This window comes from Mus musculus, chromosome 2, assembly GCF_000001635.26.
Source record: "Mus musculus strain C57BL/6J chromosome 2, GRCm38.p6 C57BL/6J".
Lineage (NCBI taxonomy): Eukaryota > Metazoa > Chordata > Mammalia > Rodentia > Muridae > Mus > Mus musculus.
In genome coordinates, this window is record NC_000068.7 from 50,065,532 (window position 1) to 50,078,776 (window position 13,245).

Consider the following 13,245-nt stretch of genomic DNA (forward strand, 5'->3'; position numbering starts at 1 on the left):
GACAGACCAGGCAGAGTGGACCCATAGAGTCTTTCTTGGTCACCCCATGTCCCCATTGTGTCTTGGAACTGTCCTGATGAGGAGTAGCATTAGTTCCCAGGTTGAGAAATCCAGGAGTTATTAACACAAAACTCAAGGATGAGAAAGGAGGGAGGGAGGGAAATGGAGAGAGGGGGAGATGGAGGGAGGGAAAGAGGGGGAGGAGGGAAGGGTGGGGGAGGGGAGAGAGAGAGAGAGAGAGAGAGAGAGAGAGAGAGAGAGAGAGAGGGGAGGAGGGAGTGGGAGGGGGAGGGGGAGGGGGAGGTGTTTGCCTGGGGAGTTACTTAGAGAAAGAGTTTGACAAGGTAGCATTTTGCTCGGGGTTTCCTCAAATCCCCAACATTTCCCGTGTCCAACGCAAGTTCTGCCGGCCCGCTTTCCACCTTCTAGACCAGCGCCAGTGTTCTTGTAAAAGTCAAGTGGCCTCTGGTTTGGAGCCTGGCTTTAACATCCAGTGAGTTTCACCCCAGAGAAGTGCTGGGAGTGAGATTTGGTCTGGGCGTTGTCGCTCAGCAGTGCTTGGCCGGTGTGAGCTGCTCAGCTAGTGGTGGGCAGGGGATCGCTCACAGGAAGGGACCTGCAACCTGAGCAAACAGATTGCCATGGATGCTCCGTGGGAACCAGTTTCCCGGACAGGTCCTGAGTCCCCCTTTTTCCGCCACCTGTGTGCGGCGGACCTCCGCCTGAGTTTTGCAGACTTGGCCTCAGGTCTGGGTCTGGGAGAGTTGGGCGGCGCGGGCCAGGCCAATGAACGCATCCCGCAGAGGGCTCGGCTCCTCCTGCACACGCTGATTGGCCCTGCGACCCTCGAGGCCGGGCGCGAGTGGGAGTGGCGCGCGCCCCCCCACCGCCCCGCGCGTCCCTCCAGCCGCGCTCGCGCCCTCCTTCTCCTACTGCGCTCCCGGCACGGGCCGCGCGCAGGCGGCGCTCCGCATTGCACACGCGGGGGGCGCCGCAGTGTTCGTGGGATGGGGCAGCGGGCTGCCTCTGGCGGCAGGGACACGAGCATCCCGGGTGAGTAGGGGGGCAGCCTGGGATGGGGGGAGATACAAAAGGAGGCTCTGGGTGTGGGCGACCCGGGCATACCACCCGGGCCAGGACTGCCCTGCGGGGCGGGAGTCGTGGCCACCGCGTTTCATACAAGGCGATTAGCTGAGCGCAGCGGGCGGGTCGGTAGTACGCTCAGCGCGCGCTGTGGAGGAATGGAGACGTCAGGAGCTGCAAGTTCAAAGCTGGCGAAAGCTTCCCAGGCTGCGGGCCGCCCAGCGGGCGAGCACAAGAAACTCCCGCTGGAGTGAGTACCCAGGCGGCAGAGTGGCCGCGCCCCACGTGTTGCTGCCGGGTTTTGCCCACCCGAGGCGGTAGTAGGAGGCGCGGTGTGCTAGGGCACCGCCCTGCTGTTGGACCCTGCGACCACCCACCCCGGCGACCCCGGGCTGGGAACTGCAAACAGAGTGTGGACTTCACTTAGGACTTGATTTTTGCCCTCTTCTCAGGTTACAGTAGTTACAGTCGATTAGGCATTTAATTTCAACAGAAAGCGCTCTATTTGTTGGTCTGTATGACTCATTTTGAATCCTCCACGGACTCCCGTTTCTGTCACTTGCCTAGTCCTATGGTTCAAAACTTGATGCTTGGGTATAGTTTTATACACGGTGGTCACAAGTATCTTTAGGATGAAAACTTGCCACCCTTGGGAACAACAAAGACTTGTTTTAACTTGGGGAAGGTGAAGCTTTTTTGTGTTAGCGATTTGGTGAACAGAGTTGACCTGCCAGAACACAGGACAAAAAGAATAGTATGCTTGGCTCTTTGGTAAGCTACCCAAGGCTTGATTTCCAAAATTCAGTTTTCTTTGTGGGAAGAGGGAGACTTCAGATTCTCCAGCAGAAAGCTTATTTCTTGTTAAATTGACTCATGGTTTGTACTCTGCTCCGGACAGCCATCGTAGGTACCAGAGCAACTTACTTAAAGCTATTGCATTTTCTCCCAAGTGCCAGGGACTCCATGTAGCTGTTTAAAAAAAATTGAACCTGTGCCGATTTCTGTAGACAACTGTATATGTGCTCACGTGTACCAAGTTTGCGAAAGGTATTTGTGCAGTCATCCATGCAGCCGTTTAATGAACATTGATGCTAAACCTATTTAAATGTAAAACATCTATGCCTTTTCAGTTTTAGTTTGTGCCCCATCCAAAGGGGACTTAAAGGAGCCTTCCTTGCTTAAACAGTGGTTTATAGTGCTCATCCTATGAGCACACAGTAGCTTCCCAAGCTTAAAGGCATACCGAGCCTGTTATGAGTTGTATTGTACGAGGCTACAATATCAAAAATGTTTCCAGACCCACCCAAAAGGGGCAGACATGGGTCAAATGGGCTATAGTTTGAAGCTGTTGATAAGCTTTGTAAGGTGAATGTTTATAGTGTGAAGTGCATAAATGGAACTGACTCTAGGTTATGACAGATGAAAATGACATGTATTGTATAGTTTCTGTGATACAGTGATGTATCTGTGAGGAAGTAATGCTTTATCACCCCATTCTCTGCATGGAACAATTGAGGCTTTCAGATTAATTCCCCCCCCCCCCAAGGTGAATGATAGTGCTCAAATTAGTTTCTGAATTCTTCCTTTGCCTCATCATTTCTTGTCTTTCCTCCCGTTGAAACATTCCCACCTTCATGATTTACGTTGTTGCTGCTTGGAGGTAATAGAGCAATGATCTATGACTTTTGTACCACATTTGGTTATTTAACCCGCTTCCCGATATGTTGCTGCTGAAAGGCTCTGTTGTCCACTAATGCTTCCACTTAAGTTTGGCTGATACGAGTTGAGGAGAAAGCAAAAGATGGCTTTAAGGAGCCACTGTGTGCACTAGCTGGTGGCTAGAGATACAAGCAGTCCAAGTCTGAGGAGTGGCCTGCTCACTGCAGTGTGTCAACCCAGGATTACTATAGGGAAAAAACTATCCAGCAGGGAAAAGTCCGGGAGAGCCTCGGCAGAAGCTACTGATTAAAGAGTAGTCACGCATTTACCTGCATGGCTAGCTGACAGAATTCTGCCTCTGTGATTATTTCTTAAGGACATTTATAGATCTTTTCTTGGAAAATCATGGCTCAGTATATTTACTTGGGGTATGGTTCTATCTATTGAGATTTATGAAGTTAATTTTTTTTGCATGAATGCAAGTGCATATTGACTTTACAAGTGTTAAGTCTTAATTCATTGCTTGGGCTTTGGATTCAAGTCTTGGCATCACATACTGTGAGACTTCAGAAAGTGTTCACTCTATCTTTGAATTTTCTTGCAATGTTGAGAAATGAACTTCATGCAGTTTTTCAGTTTGTTCATGAAGTATTTATTGATGTTCTAGTTGTAGCAGCTCCACTCTAGGTGCTGCCAAAGGTTACAGTCTGGCACCTGAGCACAATGTCGAATGTATGTCAAGCCTTCAGCATGTGATGTGGTACCTAGGAACAGCCCCATGGCTGGTAGCTGATGCTACCATCCCTTCATTCGGCAGCTGGTCACTTAGTGGTTAATACAGATTATAGTATGTAATGAGGAGTAGTTTAGTTCAGCCTGGGAGAGAGCACGCCAAAGAAAGAGGTCAAATACACAATCATTTTGTAAAAAGGAATTCAGTGCCGATATAGTGGGGGAAAATAAAGGAAATACTTGGAAATCAAATGACTCTTAAGAAAATGAGGGATGCTTGTAAATTACTGTATAGGTACCCAAATGTAGTCAGAAAAATAAAGGTCTTAGACTCAAGTGCTCTAAAACATTAAGTATGCAGGGGAGAAGTAAAGAAGAGAATGCCTAAATACATGTAATGAAATGGACTGTTTGAAGGGCTGACGTGTTAAGTTACTATTATAATAGGTCACCACAAAGGGTGATACACTGTATGTACATCAGAGGTGAGATAGCCAGAGGTGAATTTGAAAAGTCTGAAACAGTTTTGAAACACAGTTGCTGCACAGCGAGTGACTGGTGGACTTTCATATGCCAAACATGTATTCAGCGGCCAAGAGAGAGGAAATAGAATTCTTCGCCTCTGTTTCTGCTGAGTAAGATGGCTGCACTCAGGCTCTCTCAAGCAGTTCCCACAGTGGAGGTAATAGATCAAGCAGCAGCACGTGCCCAGGAGACTCTAGACCTGACCACTGGACTAGATACAGATAAATCACCAGGGCCAGCTGGCCGTCCTCCAAGTGCGTGTGTGAGACGCGGCTCATAAGACAGCTCCTCAGAGTATTAGTGGGGCATTAGCTGGTGCCCTGCAGGGCGCTTGTTAGGACAGGGGCAACAGGAAACAACCTTGGCCCATCACATCAGACCATGTCCTTGGGACAGGGCTATTAGTATTAAGAGCAAGCAGATGATAACAAAAATAATGACTTAGTTTGAAAAAAAAAGGAGTTAGGATTAGAGATTGGGGAAAATAGGTCATAATAATTCCTGTTATAAGTCCCAGTTTCTTGTCTATTCAGAGTCTTTTGTTAGGCATGGGAAGTGAGCCAAAAAACGAGCATAGCGGAGCTCTATAGACACTTCTGAGTGGACAAATAGGCTCTTCCAGGAAGTAGTTTGGACGTGTGGCCACCTTTAACACGGTTGCAGATGTGAACAGATAGGAAGCCATGTTCATGGTAAGGGCACCCTGCTCACATGACTCCGTGGGAACAGCCTGAATGGGAAGAAAAGAAATAGGATTAAAGTCAGAACCGAAGATTGAAGATAGGTGTACTTGGAGAAGCAGTTCCTAGTGTGTTTATGGGGTGTGGTTTTAAAGTCCGTCCCTAGCAGCTGACAGCACAACTGGGTGGGATCTCAGCTCTCTGTTTTAGTAAATGTTCAAGTCAGTGTGAAGAGAAGAGACGCTTATAAAAATGCATTGGTGTGCTACTATTTTTAAGAGTATGCAATTGAATGAGCTTATATAAATTTTCTCTATCTGTTCACTTATCAATGTAGAGAAAAACTTTCGAGATATTAGCAATGACTGTCTCTGAGTATTGCAGATTTTCTAGAATTTTTCTTGTCCTTTAAATTTTCAGTATTATTATCTGTGTGTGCCCATGTGGGTCTGCATATTCAAGTGCATGTCCTATGCATGTATGCAGAGGGCAGAGAAGGACGGAGGGTGTCTTCCTCTCTCTCTTTGCCTTATTGCTCTAAGATAGGGTCTCTCCCTGAACTGGAAGCTTGCTCTGTAAGCTGAGCATGATCGGCCTGCATTTCCTCTGCAAGTGCTGGGTTTACAGGCATGCACTGTCATTCCTGACTTTTTACAGGAATGCCAGCGAACCAGACTCAGGTTCTTGCAGAGCATATGTTCTTATCCACTGAGCCAGGTCCCTAACCCTTGGTCAGAAATTCCTCCAGTACTTATGATACCTTGCTCTTATGAAGAACCATATTGTGGGGGAAAAGTTACACTGTTGTAACTGTTGCTTGTACGCAGTCTTGTTACAAAGACTCTGTGTGTGTATCCTTTTTTTCTGTCTTCTGAACCTTTGTGGATGGGAGATTGGCTGCCCACCTGCTCTGGATTCTTTCTGTCTAAAGGGCAATATGTTGAAACGAGAGTTTCTTCGTCAGCGTTGATTGGCAGCGGTGCTTCTATAGATAGTCACAGCTGGCCAGAACCTAGCGGGATTCTGTTTGCCATGGCTCTTAGGATACAAAGAACCGAGAATGTAAGCCACATGAAAACAGGAGCTAACCTATTTCTTACTTCCTAAAGGAATTAGTACTTGCCTTAGGACAGGACATAGAGAAATCTCCCAGGAATAAATACTACTGAGTGTTCTGACTGAACGAAGGGGCTGAAAGACTCCGAGATTCGTAGCCATGAGAATAAGGAGTTCAGAGGGCCGTTTACCCTCTGGCATAGTGTGAGTCACTGGTCTTGATTTAGTCTCCTGTCTGGTTATTCTCCTGGCTTTTCTTTTATCTTGAAAGTGACAGTTGTTTATCATTGTAGACTCTCTACTGTAAAGTTGACTTCTGATCTCTCTCCGGCCATTTGTACCCTTCTCTTCTTTCAAGTTTCCATGACTGGGGACTTGTACTTTCTTTGCTCTGGATTTTGTCTGTTCCCCAGTCCTTGGTTTGGAGTCACCTCATCCATTTCCACACTGTGGATCCGGTTGTACACCTGTCCAGTTAGCCTTGGCTCTTTGGGTAAACTCAAGCTTTTGCGAAGGAGCACTTTATATTGGAACCATTAACTATTATTGATTTTTGATGGTCTGGATCTTGGTACCCTTTCCGATCCAGGTGTTAGAAGTGGGACCTTAATCTTCCCCAGGAAGCAAATCCGCTGGTTCCTTCACCTTGGATTTCCCAGTCTCTAAACTGCTAAGCAATAAATTCTACTTGTTTGTAAAGTAACTGTCTAAGGCATTTTGTTATGGCAACGTGGGCGGTTTAAGACAAACATTTATAGTTAATCCATTCAAGGGGTTCAGGAGTCTTTAGATATTGTTTTCTAGCATCAACTTAATGAGAGATTGTGGTGAAAATAATATTACATATATTTTCAGAAAGATTCTTTGTAGAAGAAAGAAATAGCTTCATCTTGTTCTTGTGTAAAGTCTGTTGTCTAGGCTGTGCCTCTCTTCCTGTCATTTCCGAAAGCTGGGTGACAAAGAGTCAGATAAGAGCAAACAGATGTTGAGTTGGTGCCCAGGATTGTGGGTAGGGTTTGGATGAAGTGGTTACTAACTGGTGATGTAATGTGCAGAACCCTGTCTGGAAGGGATAATGCTCTAGGATAGACACTCCTTTTAGGGAGTTCTTGGAATGGGCCACACAGTACAGCTTGGGGTGAGGTTATAGCCGCCACATTGGATTGGCTTGGGAAAAGATCAGCTGACCTAGGATCCTCAACCTTCTAGATACCAACATCGCTATAACAGCTCCAGAGAGAAGTCTCCTTCCCTGCTTCCCTGCTTCCCTGCTTCCCGGCCCCAGTGGGAGTGCCTAGTTTACTCCTGGCTTTCAGAGAATGCTCAATGTGATGCCCCATCAGCACCTTCAGTTTTATCCCAGGCTAGTCTGTCATTTTGACCCTTTATGGGGTTTTATAGAAGATCTAGGTAGTTGTCTGAAGTCTAATTCTAACTCAGTATACATAGTTACAAGTAGAATAAATCCTGGTCATTTCTCATGGGGAAAAAAAAATGTATTAGAACATACCCATTGTTATTTGCAACCAAGGGACTTAGATAAAACGTCAAGCTTAAATGTAATGTAATCCTGTGTCTCCTGCCCTGCATCTCCATCTGCTTATCCGTGTTCTCCTTTGATAAGAGGATACAGAGAAGAACTTAGGTTGGAAAGCTTTTTAGTGTATTTATCAATAGTTGCCACAAAATGGGTTGTTAGTCAAATGAATATTGGGTATAAAATCCTGATGTGCGGCAGGCTTTTTGTAAATCTTACATAGAAGAGTTCTTATCTATAGGATTATCCAGTTACTGTGCTTGGGTTTTGATTTCCTTTTCCCTGTGCTCAGGATGAATCCAAAGCCTCTATGTTATATTCCCATGCCTGCTTCCCTTTTAAAATAACTGTTTTCCGCCAACAGGAATATCTTCAAATATTCCAAATCATTAAATAACAACTCATTTAATGCATTTGAAGTGACCATTAGGATATATCTTTTACTATTTTCTACTGTTTTTGAGATTATGACTTAACTACATAATTTCCACTTTTCTTTCCTCCCTCCAAACCTCTCCTCTTCCTCCCCCCTCCACCCGCTTCTCCTTCATGGCTTCTTTTCAATAATGGTGGTTACATAGCATATTCATACATGTATATATTCCTAATATGTTCTGCTCAGTCTATATGATGTTACTTGTATGTTTTCAGAGCTGATCTTTGATATTGGATAGCCAATTGGTGTGGTCTTCCCTGTAGAAGACCAAATCTCATGCAGGGCAGTGGTAGGGCACTTCTCCCCCTCTTTTTTATTGGATATTTTCTTTATTTACATTTCAAATATTTTCCTCTTTCCAGGCCTCCCCTTCAGAAACCCCCATCCTATCTCCCTGCCTCTATGAGGATGCTCCCCCTCCACCTACTCCCACCTTCCCACCCTGGTATTCCCCTACACTGGGCCATTGAACACCTTCAGGCCCAAGGGCTGTGCCTCCCCCTGATGTCCAACAAGGCCATCCTCTGCCACATATGCTGCCGGAGCCATGGGTCCCTCCATGTATACATTTTGGTTGGTGGTCCAGTTCCAGGGAGCTCTGGGGGGTCTGGCCAGTTGACACTGTTGCTCTCCCCATGGGGCTGCAAACCCCCTAAGCTCCTTCAGTTCCTTCTCTAACTCTTCTGTTGGGGACCCTGCGTTCAGTCCAATGGTTGGCACATCTTTAATTTCAGTATTTGAGAGGCAGAGGCAGACAGATCTCTTGAGTTTGAGGCCAGCTTGATCTATAGGGCGAGTTTCAGGATGGCCAGGACTACACAGAGAAACAACCCTGTTTTAAAACCACACTATAACAAACAAACACCTCACCCCTGAGAGAGAGAGAGAGAGAGAGAGAGAGAGAGAGAGAGAGAGAGAGAGAGAGAGAACCAAGCCCCCCACTCTCAGGTTTCTTCAGTTGTCTATAGCTCTTCCAATAGGGTTGAGGCTCTGTGGGCTTTTGCTCATCTGTTAGTTGTTTTTGTTCAGCTCATGATTAGGCAGTCAGATTGGTGGGACTTTATGGTTGTAATGGTGACATTACTAGGACACAGTCCCACAGCAAACTCCCTCATCTTCTGACTGTTAAAATCTTTTCTTCTCTTCTGCAGTCTTCCCTAAAGCTTAGATGTGGGAGTTGTTATTAGATGTATTCCTTGGGACTAAGCTCCACAGGTCTACATTTTGGTTGGTTGTGGTTTTCTATATTGGCCTTCAGCCATTGAAAAGAGACCTTTCCTTGAAGAGGGTGAAAACAATGTTTGATTTGTGTGTGTAAGAACAAAGTGTGTTTGGAGCCAATCAGAGAGCAGTTGGGTACTATCAAGGCATGGGCACCACTGTTACATCCTCAGGGCTGTTGTGCTATGCTGGGTGCTGTGGCTTAACTCCTTCCTTTGGAAGCTTGAATAGCACTTTCTGGTACTGTGCAAGCTAGTCCTCAGGGAAGGGGCCCTCTAATTACCTTCATCCCAGGGACCTCTGGGCCTTGCACCTGAAGTACATAGTGCCCTCAGTTTTCTTAACACTTTTTAATGCTCTAAGAAGCAGAAGAAAAGATTACAACATTCCTCCTCCTCCTCCTCCTCCTCCTCCTCCTCCTCCTCCTCCTCCTCCTCCTTCTTCTCCTCTTCTTCTTCTTCTTCTTCTTCTTCTTCTTCTTCTTCTTCTTCTTCTTCTTCTTCTTCTTCTTCTTCTTCTTCTTCTTCTTCTTCTTCTTCTTCTTCTTCCTTTGCTTTTTCCATCCCAAGTATCTAACATTAGCAGTTGTACATGATATTTAAATTTTTTTCTCAGGACATCCAGAAATTCCCGTTCCTGTGTACAGAGAGTCAGATAATGCGTTCGCTTCCTTCACTTTCCAGTGCTTATGAACCCTTCACTTTCTGTCTCTGAAATTCTCCATCTGCAGCATTGTACCTTGTAAGCACCAGTGTTAATCTCCCATGGCAAATGGACTGTGTGCAGGTTTGGGGGTCAGTGCTTGCTTGTGCTCGTGGCTCATGGCTCATTGGCCCTACCAGTCACCTTCTTCTGTCGCCTGCAACAAGTCCTTTCCCTTCAATTTTACTGGCTGGCTGACATTTAGTGAGTTGGTCACCCACTGTCTGGACTTCATTGCCTCAAATAGAAAGTCAAGGGGCTCTGCAGTTAAACTTTAAAGTCCCACACGAGCAGGAAACAACACACTGTCTTATGACATTTAAAACTTCCCATTTCTGCTGATCTAATGAAATAGTTCTGATGAATTGGAAGTGAATTGGGTATATAGTCCAAATGGAGTTCTGTGTACAGGAATTCCTGTCTTCCAAGAGCATAGATCTACAATAAATAATTGAAGGTCTTGTACATCTTCTTGGAATTTTTATCTTGACTTGATCATCCATATGGAATACATTGAATTTCTTAGGATGTTTCTATCTTGGAGATTTAAAAAAAAAATCTACTTTTAATTATTCTGAAATATTGCCATCTAAAATACTGACTTGAATAGAAGTAATATTTGGCATTTATGTAGTGACTTTCTGTAGATCAAAGGATTGTATTAGAAATACATGCTTTTTCTTTCATGTAGAACTTCATAGAAACATTTTCTTTTTATCAAATTCTTTTAATGCAGAATTCCAGTCACCCAACTCGGGGAATTCACAGCCCCGTTTTGCAGCATTTCTGATTTGTTTGTTCAGCTGTACTGCTTGGTCAGGACTGGTCTTCCATCATTTCCCTGTAGAGAAGCCTTTCTATCCTTTAAGGCCCAGCACAGTGCACCCCCAAAGAAGCCTTTTGTCCTGATCCCCCCAATAGTGAAGGTTTAAACTCTTCCCCAGGTCACCATGTTTTGCATCACTGTAACTTGTTTGCATCCTATCTAATTATTTATATGGTGACTTATTTCTCTTGGATGCCAGCTTGAGCACATTGTCTAGCACAGACAAAGCTCTGTTGAAGCCACCGACTTGGATGGTAACTCTCACAGAGGATAACCATAGAGGCCCAGGAGGCATCAGACAGGATGGGAAAGGTATAGTATGATAACTGTCATCTAACTTTGGCTTCTGGATGTCTAGGACAACAGATGGATGTCACAAACTGTGCAGATCTTCCACAGGACCTTCTCTGCCTCTGTGTCCTAGGGATACCCTCCAGGTATGCAGGATGCATGGAAATAGACTTAAAGTTTCAAGTCACCTGCAGTCAGGGCTTTGGAAAATTACAGCTGACATCTTCACAGATAAAAATAAAACTGGGCTGCATTGTACTCTTTACCAAAGCACGCTAAGCTGGGTAAGCAGTTTCTATTAAAAGTTCAAGGAAGACAATAATGACCCTCTTTTCTATCCACTTAATTCTTCTTGTGTAATTTCTTTACTGCTCCTTCACTGTTACCTGTTAACATGCAGGTTTCTGTGTTATAAATACAGACTGTGTCAGATATTTGATCCTAGATAAAATAGAGGGCGCTATAGCAAGGTTGATCTATACAGGCAAGAGGTACAATTGTCCTATGCTATTGAACACCTTGTCCAAGAACCATCTCTCATGGAGCTCCCCCGCACCACCCCCATGTCAGAGGGAATAACACACATGGCAAAGGTGCTTCTTCTTCTCTTTTCTTTTTCTTTCCCTTTCCCCTTCCCCTTCCCCTTCCCCTTCCCGTTCCCCTTTCCTTTCCTTTCCTTTCCTTTCCTTTCCTTTCCTTTCCTTTCCTTTCCTTTCCTTTCCTTTCCTTTCCTTTCCTTTCCTTTCCTTTCCCCTTTCTTTCTTCCTTCCTTCCCTTCCCTTTCCCTCCCTCCCTTCTTTCTTTCTTTCGTTCATTCATTCGTTCTTTTTGGCTTTTTGAGACAGGGTTTCTCTGTATAGCCCTGGCTGTCCTGGAACTCACTCTGTAGACCAGGCTGGCCTCCAACTCAGAAATCCACCTGCCTCTGCCTCCCAAGTGCTAGGATTAAAGGTGTGTGCTTCCACTGCCCAGTGACAAAGGTGCTGCTTAAAACAGAGGCCTAGACAGGACTAGATCTGTTTAATCTCTCTCGGTCAGGCTTCTTCATGCCCACTGACATAGACTTGTACTGTGGCCAACCGAAGTGTTTTAGGAAGCATCTCATGGCACGTGGCTGATCAGTTCTGCGGAATGATGCAGAATTCAGTGCCTCTCTTTGTTAGCGCTCTTAGTTTTCCATGTAGGTGAGATGAGTGAACACATCATACTGTGGAAGATATTTCCCCACCAAGGCTATCCAGATTGAACTCCCCAGACGAAGGGAGACCCGTCTCATAAAGTGGAATAGCATTTTAAAAGGCTGTCAAAGTGGAGTGCTTCTTTTTTGGTTTCAGAGCTGAGCTAGAGAGACCTTTGCTAGAGGGGACAATTTTCAGCTAGGCCATGCACATTCAATGAATGTAGTATACTACGGCATCTGTAAGGCAATTGTAGGCAAAGTCGTTTTCTGTAGCTTGTGGGCTGTTCTGACATTGCATATGGGTTTGGATCTGTCCTGGAGTGGCAGAGAACCTGGTATGATTTGACACAAAGTGGAAAGGAGATACTGTGGAGAGGGAGCTGATAGACAGGTGATGGTGACAAGTGTCATCTGCTTTATAGTCAGTTTAATGACACTTTCTGTTCTGATGATATCAAAGGAAGTCCTAGAAACAAACAAACAAGCCAGAGGAGAACTCCCCATACCAATCTGTCTTAAATAATTCATCTCTCTGATCTTCTGCTCCCATATGAAAACCACCCTCAACTCCTGGGTCTGGATTAGTGGAAAAGGCTTCCCTGAGGGAGGAACATGCTCACTAGTGGATGGATCTAAGCTGGAAAACAGGGCTCTAGCATGAAAGTGAAGGTCGAGATACTTCCAGTCCAAGCAAGAGAAATGAGACGGACACAGGAGGCCACACTTTTCTGTGAGAGGCCGTGGAAAGGGAGGATGTTGGGACTTTCACTCATTTCTTACTCCCACGCTGATTGGTCACTACTGAGCAGGTGAAGGAGTGTGGCTAAGCCTACTAACTTCCTGGAACTTCAGTTTCCTTGTTTGTAAAATCGACAAGTTTGGGGTTTCCAGAGCCAGCCTTGCACGCATGTCTCCAGGTTTTGTGTTGTATTGCAGGAAGTAGGAAAGTCTGGTGGCTCTGCTCCCTCGGCATGACCAATGATCTAGCAGCCATCAAAGACAAGCATACCTGGGAAAGAGTAAGTTAAAACACCCCCATGTACAGGGGCGGGGGGGGGGGGCGCTTTTTGGTTTGTTTGTTTGTTTATTTTTAAGTTGCAGGACGTTTAGTAACTGGATGCAGCTATTAAATACCATGAAATATCTGCAATCGGCATGCTGTGGCACTGAGATAACCCCACCCCTCAGTGGTCCTCATTATGTGTGCTTGTCCTGGTGGTCAGTGATTTGTGCAACACAAAATACAAAACTCTTTCATGTCCGTGGTCTTTCTTGTTTCAAAATTCTGTGAATCCACAGCAAGATAATGCATTTCTT

General features: G+C 45.4%; 1 protein-coding gene across 3 annotated transcripts in view; it reads left to right on the forward strand.

Moving 5' to 3' along the window:
* The first annotated feature begins 868 nt into the window (after positions 1 to 868).
* Positions 869 to 13,245, forward strand: part of Lypd6 (LY6/PLAUR domain containing 6) — a 127,170-nt gene continuing 114,793 nt past the window's right edge. For 2 of the 3 annotated variants that reach the window (NR_033304.2, NM_177139.5), the window contains exon 1: positions 898 to 1,053. The gene's annotated coding sequence lies outside the window, so the exon portion shown is untranslated. Of the gene's footprint in view, positions 1,054 to 13,245 lie in introns of all 3 variants that reach the window. The other variant, XM_011239116.3, reaches the window with a different exon arrangement.